Source organism: Felis catus, chromosome A2 (genome assembly GCF_018350175.1).
Source record: "Felis catus isolate Fca126 chromosome A2, F.catus_Fca126_mat1.0, whole genome shotgun sequence".
Lineage (NCBI taxonomy): Eukaryota > Metazoa > Chordata > Mammalia > Carnivora > Felidae > Felis > Felis catus.
In genome coordinates, this window is record NC_058369.1 from 90,369,779 (window position 1) to 90,379,750 (window position 9,972).

Below are 9,972 nucleotides of genomic sequence, written 5' to 3' on the forward strand. Positions count from 1 at the left end.
TATAAAAAAATCATGTAGTTTTCTGTATTTAGCTTAGGAATGTGTTCAGTCTGAGAGCAAAATGAAAACATTTTTCAGGAATAAGATCCAATAGTATTTATAATGTGACATTAACAGAATGAGAATGTCTTCAATAAGGAATAAATGAGGTATCAGTAAGAGGTGAAAAACATAGTAAATACAGGACTTTTGCTTCTGGCCAAAATGGAATACCAGAAACCAGATATATGCTCCCAAATGAAACTATAAAAAAAAAAAAATGACACAACTGTGAAAAAACACAGGGCATCACAAAATGAAGAAAAAAGGTCCCTTACAAATGGGATGGAGAGGAACACGAGCCCTAGGAAGACCCAAGCTTCCTCCATTAAGGTAGTTTTCAGTCTGGGGCGTAATGAGGACATATCCAAGTATAGTCTTACAGATCTTTGCATTAGTAACAGGAAGCTGAGAGTGGAAAATCAAAGCAGCAGGAATTCACAGCACAGAATCTAGCGAGGAAAGAGTTCCAGAGAGCAAGAATTTCATAGATCAGTAGAAGGTTCCCTTGAATATTCAGCTGAATACTTACCAAGGCATGCATGTGAGGAAACTAATCAAGGCCAGTGATTGATGCTTACAGGGAGCTAGGAATAGTGCCTGTTACCCTCAGTGATCCTGGAAAGCTTCATGATTCATAGAACGTTAGGTAAAGTGCTTGGGGTTTGTTTGTTTGTTTGTTTTGTTTTGTGTTGTGTTGTGTTTTTACCAGATGTCCTAAAGTTACAACAATTGACTTAATGTCCTCTTCGTCCTCCAGTTTTCCATCAATTATGGGTCATTTTTTATTGAGTCATATTTACCCTCACCAAAGGTTATATCTTTCTGCTTTCTTTTCATTCTTGGCTTTCAACTCAGTCTGTGAAGCTGAAATTACTTTTATATAAAAGGTAGTCAAATTTGGCAGAAAAATTATAGCCCACTTGTGGTACATTATAGATTGATTTATCTGCTCATTAGCCCTTACTAAACTTAGGGAAACCCTTCGGGTATGTTAAACATATTAATGTTTTTGCTGTGAATTCTGATAAGCAGAATAAACTAATCTGTAGTGAAAGAAATTATATCAAATACCCTCTAATGGATTTGCTTTCTTCCCTGTGCCAAACAGTTATATTGCTGATAGCAGTCTTTGAAAATACTTCAAAATTTCTGTTGATTTTTCAAGGGCCAAAAGATTTTGACTGGGTGTGCCTATATATGTATGGAAGGGGTATTCTGGGACTCTTAACATATGTTAATGGATAGATAGAAAAATAGGCTTTTAGCAGTTTTTGGCTGCATAAAACAGGCACTAGAGTTTGAGGAAGCATTCTTATTTTTCCCATTACAAAGTTTTTAAATCATGAATTACTCTCACTGTTAAATGATAAAATAAAAAGGCACTCTTCTGGAGAAAATACCGTTATTAATATGGAAAAAAAACCCCACAGATGAGCATATATGGTAGTTTAAAGACACAAGTCATTTCTTCCTTTACAAACTCAAAGAGAGAAAAATTGTATGTGGGCTTTCCCAATAACTTTTTCATAACCTCATGTATTAAAACAACAACAGGGGCGCCTGGGTGGCTCAGTCGGTTAAGCGTCCAACTTCAGCTCAGGTCACGATCTCGCGGTCCATGAGTTCAAGCCCCGCATTGGGCTCTGGGCTGATGGCTCAGAGCCTGGAGCCTGTTTTAGATTCTGTGTCTCCCTTTCTCTTCCCCTCCCCCGTTCATGCTCTGTCTCTCTCTGTCTGAAAAATAAATAAACGTTAAAAAAAAATTAAAAATAAATAAATAAATAAATAAATAAATAAATAAATAAATAAATAAAACAAACAAAACCATAAGTGAAGATGCTGGATAAATAGCTCACCCACTATGATCCAGACTGCCTTAGACTGTAATAGACAGAACCAACTGCTAAAATTTCTCACTCTGTTCACTGTCACTTGTCCAAAAAAAATTTTTAACTTTTCTTAAAAATTATGATTTTAGAGAGGATAAGAGTATGATTAGGGGAAAGGGACAGAGAGAGAGAATGAATCTCAAGTGGGCTCCCACGCTCAGCATGGAGCCTGATGCCAGGCTCAATGTCACTACCTTAGGCTCATGACCCAAGCCAAAATCAAAACTGAGATGCTTAACTGATTGAGCCACCCAGGCACCCCAGTATTCTTTTTCTAATATTACAAATACTAACAAAAATCTGCTGATGCCTTTTGTGCCATCTTTAACAATGTCTTTTATCTTTGGAAACTTGTGTCTACCTCTATTCACTCTATCCTTAGAGATACTGAGAGGTAGGTGGCCCAGTTTCACCATATTTTAATGGCACAAATTACATTTTAACAGTCACGTATCAAGCTAAAATTCAAGCCTTCAAGAGAAATAGATTTGTATAGGAAAAATACAGCAAGGGGTTGGCGCCTGGGTGGCTCAGTCGGTTGAGTGTCCGACTTCAGCTCGGGTCATGATCTCACAGTTGGTGGGTTCAGGCTCTACGTGGGGCTCTGTGCTGACAGCTCAGAGCCCGCAGCCTGCCTTGGATTCCGTGTCTCCCTCTCTTTCTGTCCCTCCTCCACTTGAGCTCTATGTCTCTCTGAAATAATAAATAAACCTAAAAAAAAAAGGTTGAAAAAGTTGAAAGAATTACATGAATAGGTCATGAGACTTGGTCAACATCTAAAATGAGAACACCAAATGTAATACCATTATGCAGGAATAACGTGGATTTCCAGGGCAAATGACTTATGCATGACATACTGAAACCTTGTGTCAAAGGAAACAATGTCCGTCAATGTAAAGAAAGAGCACCTTGGGGCTACCTAATGGCCACGAAATCATATGCTCAGCCCTGTCAAAGACCAAATCAAGACCGTCAAAAGTGACATCTTGTCATTGATCCTTCTTTAACAACAACAACAAAAATACCTTACTTTACATGTCACTGCTTAGAACTGTAGCCCAGGCCTCCATTTTCTTAGAATTCTGAAAGAAAAATCACCACCACAATAAAAATGTTCTCTTTCTCTATGACTTAACTTTTCCATATGCAGTGTTTGTAAAATGCAGTGTCTTTGAAAGCCTTTTTTTTTTTTGCCTAAAGGAAAAGAAAGTAAATTAAAATTGCAACTGATTTTTAGCTCAAAAGAAAATTAAGAGTCTCCCAATTGGCACTTTTATTAAAAATTGAGTATTAAAATCAAATAGCTCCTGGCAAAGACAGTGATGATCAAAGGTAAAGATTATGAAAACCAAGGATTTTTTTAAGAAGGAAAAGGAAACTACTTTGCCCTGTCATTAGAAGTGAAAATAATACTAACACATCACTCTCATTATGGACTGATGGATATGGCAGAGACCAAATGATCTGGTTGGCAAATGGTTAGTGGAAATCACAAATTATTGTATAAGGAGATAAAGAAGTTACGGCGGATATAATCAAGGTCCTGTCTCAGAAAAAGCACTCGTATGTTTCTATTCACAACTGAATCCTGCTGACTATAAATGTGTATCTGAGATTAAGAGTAACATGACTTTGACTATTTTACTTATTCAGAAATAAGTTACTGTGTTCCTAGTAGATGGTAGGCACTGGTCCCCATCCTACAAATGTAAAGATGAATAAGAAATTTACACGTTCCTATGAATCAATTATATTTAAAGAGAAAACTTAATATGTGTTGCACCTGACAAAATTTTGATTGTCTTTGTTTCATTTAAGAATAAAGGGAGGGGCGCCTCGGTAGTTCAGTCAGTTAAGTGCCCAACTCTTGGTTTCTGCTAAGGTCATGATCCCAGAATTGTGGGATTGAGCGCTGCATTGAGCCTCTCATGCAGAAAGATTCTCTTTCTCCCTCTGCCCCTCTTCACCACTCTCATGCTCTCTCTTGCTAACCCTCAAAAAAAAAAAAAAAAAAAAAAGAAGAAGAAAGGGAAAATTAATACTGCCAGTGAAGAGAGATAATAAATTTTTATTAAGAGCTTATTGTGCTCAACATTGTCTAGGACATTGTATTATAGTAATAAAGAGTTAAAGCTTGATCTTAATACTTAATAAGTTTTAAAACTTGTTGCAAAAATTAAGTTTCCCCACATAAGGTGTATATATAGGCTAAGTACAGTATCAAGAATCCATATTTTGTGGAACAAAGTAGTCGTGTTTTGAGCGCAGGAGTGCTGGATAAAATTTCTATAATATGGAATAAAACAAGGGTGCCCACTCTCAGAACTAATATTTAATATACTATGGGAAGTCCTAGCTAGAACAATCAGGCGAGGAAAAGAAACAAAAGGTATTAGAAGGGGAAAGAAAGAAGTACAATTGTCTGTTTGCACATCATGATTTTGTATACAGAAAACTCTCAAAATTCAACCAAAAACCCATTAGACCTAATCAATAAATGTAGTTTCAGTATGCAAAATTAACATAAAAAAATCTTTAGGTTTTCTGTACACTAAAAGTGGATTTTCTCAAAAATAAATAAAAAATTAATCCCATTTACAATAGCATCAAAAGTGATAACGTACTTAGGAGTAAATTTAATTAAGGACACAAAAGATCTCTCCTCGGAAAACTACAAGACGAAGATATTTTTAAAAAATTGAAGAAGACACAAATAAATGGAAAGTTAGCCCATATTCATAAATCAGAATTAGTGTTAAAATGTCAACACTCCCAAAAGCCCCCTATAGATTCAATACAAACCCTATGAGGATAAATGACATTTTTACTCAAGTAGAAGAAACATTCCTAAAATTTATATGGAACCACAGAAGACTCCTAATAGCCAAAGAAATTCTGAAAAAGAAGTACGAAGCGGTAGGAATCACACTTTCTGATTTCAAGCTACACTACAAAGCTATTGTCATCAAAAACGGTATGGCACTGACCTGAAAACAGACAAATAGATCAATGGGACATTATCAAAAGCCCATAAATAAACCCAAGCATATTTGACAGGGGAACCAAGAATATTGAGTGGAGACAAGGCCTGTAATCCTGGTACTGGAAAATTGAATAATCACATGTTAAATAATGAGACTGGACCCATATTTTACACTACTCACAAAAATTAACGTGGACTAAACACTTAAATGTAAGACCTGAAAATACAAAATTCCTAAAGGAAAACATAGAAATAAGCTCCTTTACATGGTTCTTGGTAATGATTTTTTAAAAATGACACCAAAAACACAAGCGACGAAATTGCAAATAAGCAAGTGGAGCTACATCAAGTTACAAAGCTTCTGCACAGCAACAGAAAACATCAGTAAAGTGAAAAGACAACCCACCAAAAGGGAAAATATATGTGCAAATCATAGATATACTGGGGGGCTAATATCTAAAATGTATTTTAAAAAACTATTACAGGAGAAGAATTAAGATGGTGGAGAAGTAGGGGGACAGTGGGCTTTCCTCATCCCTCATTTGTATTGAGGTCAGATTACTTGGAGCATCCAGGAAATCGGTCTGAAGACTGGCAGAAGGATCTGCACTGTTGGAGGGAGACACCTTGGCAAGTGCAAGGTGTGTGGATGTGACTTGGGGGAGAGAAAAGCAGTGGTGTTACAGAGAGGAGAGAACCCTTTCATGGGAAGACAAAAGGGAGAGGTGTTGATAGTGTGGCATTGAGTTAGCACAAGAAGAAAACCTCTCTGGGTCATGGACTGGGAAGCAAGTAGTACTGAATGTCTCAGTTCCTTTTTGCAAAGGCCTTTGGAGCTCAAACTCTGAAGTTTTGGATGTGTGTGACTTTTTCTGGAGTGGAGCTGTGTCACACACTCCTGGAGAGGAGGGAGCTGGTCCCAGAGTGTATAATGTGGTGTAGACATCTCTGAGGGGGCACTGAGAGAGAACAGTCCCCTTCCCAGAATACTTTTCAAAGGGGGTTTGTTGTCTCCCCAAGGACAAAAGTCCATGCAGGTGCCAGCGAAAAGCCTTTCATTAACAGGATGGAGGGACTTGAGTCTGAAGCAGGGTCTGAAGCAGGGGAGCAGATCCACACATTGCTGGGTCCTTTAAGACATCGAGTTTTGGATCCCAGATGCATGCACCAGAGAACATCACCAGAAACATTATCTCTAAGGTAACACAATGGCACTAAATTCATATCTTTCAATAATCACTCTGAATGTAAATGGACTAAATGCTCCAATCAAAAGACATAAGGTAGCAGAATAGATTTTTTAAAAGACCCATCTATAAGCTGCCTATAGGAGTCTCATTTCAGATCTAAAGACAACTGCACATTGAAAGTGAGGGGACAGAGAACTGTCTGTCATGATAATGGAGGACAAAAGAAAGAGTAGCCATACTTATATCAGACAAACTAGATTTTTTGGATGTTTATTTTTGAGAGAGAGACAGAACACGAGTACGAGAAGGTCAGAGAGAGAAGGAGACAAAGAATCTGAAGCAGGCTCCAGGATCTACGGTGCCAGCACAGAGCCCAACATGGGGCTTGAACTTATGAACCATGACATCATTACCTGAGCCACAGTCGGATGCTCAACAGACTCAGCCACCCAGGCGGACTTTTTTTTTATTTCTTTTTGAGAGAGAGAGAGAGACAGCAGACAAACTAGATTTTAAAGCAAAGACTGTAACAAGAGATGAAGAAGGGCTTTATATCATAGTTAAGGGTCTATCCATCAAGAAGATCTAACTATAAACATTTATGCCCCCAACTTGAAAGCATTCAAATATATAAATTAATTAATAAGAAACGTTATTACTCTCATTAATCATAATACCATAGTACTAAGAGACATTCATACCGCACTTACAACAATGGACAGATCCTCTAAGCACAAAATCAAAAAGAAAACAATAGCTTTGAATGACACACTGGATCACATGGACTTAGGAGAAAGATTCAGAACATTTCATCCTAAAGCAGCAGAATACACATTCTTCTTAAATACACATGGAGTTTTCTCCAGAATAAATCACATACTGTATCACAAATTAGCCTTCAACAGGTACAAAAAGATCAAGATCATCCCATGCATATTTTCAGATCATGCTATGAAACTTGAAATAAACTGTAAGAAAAAATTTGGAAAGCCCTGAAATACATGGAGGTTAAAGAGCATCCTACTAAAGAATAGATGGGTTCACAGGAAATTGAAGTCCAAATTTAAAAAATACATGGAAGCAAGTGAAAATGAAAACATGTCAGTCCAAACCCTTTGGGATGCAGCAAAGGTGGTCCTAAGAGCAAAGTACATTGCAATTCAGGCCTATCTCAAGAAGAAAGGTCCCAAATACATAACCTAACTGTATACCTGAAGGAGCTAGAAAAGGAGCAGAAAATAAAGCCCAAAACCAGCAGAAGTAGGGAAATAATAATGATCAGAGCAGAAATAAATTATATAGAAACAAAAACACAGCCGAACAAATCATTGAAACTAAAAGCTGGTGTTTTGAAAGAATAAACAAAATTGATCAACCCCTAGCCAGACTTAACAAAAAGAAAAGAGAAAGGACCCAAAAACATAGAATCATGAATGAAAGAGGAGAGATCACAATTAACACCAGAGAAATACAAAACAACTAGAAGAGAATACTATGAGAAATGATATGCCAACAAATTGGGCAACCTGGAAGAAACAGAGAAATCCCTAGAATACATACACACTACCAAAAATGAAACAAGAAGAAACAGAAAATTTGAATAGGCCCATAACGAGCAAAGAAATTGAATCAGTAATCGGTAATCAAAAATCTTCCAACAAACAAGAGTCCTGGGCCAGATGGCCTCCAAGGGGAATTTAAAGAAGAGTTAATACCCATTCTTCTCAAACCATTCCAAAAAATAGAAATGGATGGAAACCTTACAAACTCTTTCTGTGAAGCCAGCATTACCTTAATTCCCAAACCAGGCGAAGACCTCACTAAAAAGGAGAATTATAGGACGATATCTCTGATGCACTTGGGTGTAAAAATTCTCACTAAGATGTTAGTAAATCAAATTCAACAGTACTTTGAAAGAATTATTCATCATGGTCAAATAGGATTTGTTCCTGGGCTGCAGGGTTGGTTTAATATTCACAAATCAGTTAGTGTGATACACCACATTAATAGAAGAAAGGATAGGAACCGTATGATCCTGTCAATAGATGCAGAAAAAGCATTTGACAAAATACAGCATCTTTTCCTGATAAAAACCCTCAAGAAAGTAGGGAGAGAAGGAAAATACTTCAACATCACAAAAGTCATATAGAAAAGGCCCACAGCTAGCATCATCCTCACTGGGGAAAAACTGAGAGCTTTCCCCCTAAGGTCAGGAACATGACAGGGATGTCCACTCTCACCACTGTTGTTCAGTATAGTATTTGTAGCCCTAGCCTCATCAATCAAACGACAAAATGAAATAAAAGGCATCCAAATCGACAAAGAAGAAGTCAAACTTTCATTCTTACAGATGTCATGATACCGTATGTGGAAAACCCAAAAGACTCCATGAAAAAACTGCTAGAATTGATGCATGAATTCAGCAAAGTCACAGGATATAAAATGCAAAAGAAATGACTTGCATTTGTATATCCCAATAACGAAGGAGCAGAAAGAGAAATCAAGGAATCATTGCCACTTACAAATGTACCAAAAACCTTAAGATACCGAGGAATAAGCCTATCTAACGAGGTAAAAGATCTGTATGCTGAAAACTACAGAAAACTTAGTAAAGAAATAGAAGACATAAAGAAATGGAGAAACATTCCATGCTCATGGATCAGAAAAACAAGTATTCTTAAAATGTCTCTGCTACATATTAAATGCAATCCCAATCAAAATAACACCAGCATTCTTCACAAATCTAGAACAAACAACCCTCAAATTTGGATGGAACCAGAAAAGACCGTGAATAGCCAAAGTAGTGTTGAAAAAGAAAACCAAAGCTGGAGGCATCACCATTTCGGACTTGAAACTGTGTTGCAAAGCTGTAATCATCCATACAGTATAGCCCTGGCACAAAAACATACACATAGTTCAATGGAACAGAATAGAGAACCCAGAAGTGGACCCACAAACGTGTGGCCAACTCATCTTTCACAAAGCAGTAAAGAGTATTCGATGGAAAAAAGACAGTCTCTTCACCAAAACTGGACTGCTTTCTTCTTTTTTTTTTTTTTTTAATGTTTTTATTTATTTTTGCGACAGAGAGAGACAGAACATGGGCAGAGGAGGGCCAGAGAGAGAGGGAGACACAGAATTGGAAGCAGGCTCCAGGTTCTGAGCTGTCAGCACAGAGCCCGATGCGGGGCTTGAACCCACAGACTGTGAGATCGTGACCTGAGCCGAAGTCGGACGCTTAACTGACAAGCCACCCAGGCGCCCCAAAACTGGACTGCTTTCTTACATGAGCATGGATGATTGTTGGTGCAGTTTATGCTTTCAATGGCACATACTTGGTACATTATCAATCCCTGGTATTGTAGAAAATAATCAGATGAGGTACATTAACATCGCTCTTTTTAATTAGAGTTTGTTTCGTAATGCCAAAGATACTTGTTTTCCTTACTGATCAAAAAACATTAGGGTAAAAATCACTTCTGCAGTTTCTTTGCGCATTGTCATTGTGTTGTATTTTCACCTTCTACTGCATAAATGCTGCCTTACAGTCTGCAACCTGGTCGTAAGGAGTCTAAACATAGGCATCAAATTTGTGCTTGCCATATCCGCATGCTTGCAAATTCCATATATAAACTGTTGAAGTTTTGAGATTATGTGGTATTTGCTACCTCGCCAGAGACCAAAGAGAAATCCTTATCTGAAAAGCACCGTGAATCATATTTTGATATAAGTAGCTCTTAATACAGTCAGGTCTCTAATTACTGACAGTCTGCCTACCTACAGAGAAAACTTTTATCTAGGTCAGTGTGAGTTATTAGTAGTACAAGATAAAACTGTAATGCAAAACCAGCAACACAAAATAAAAACC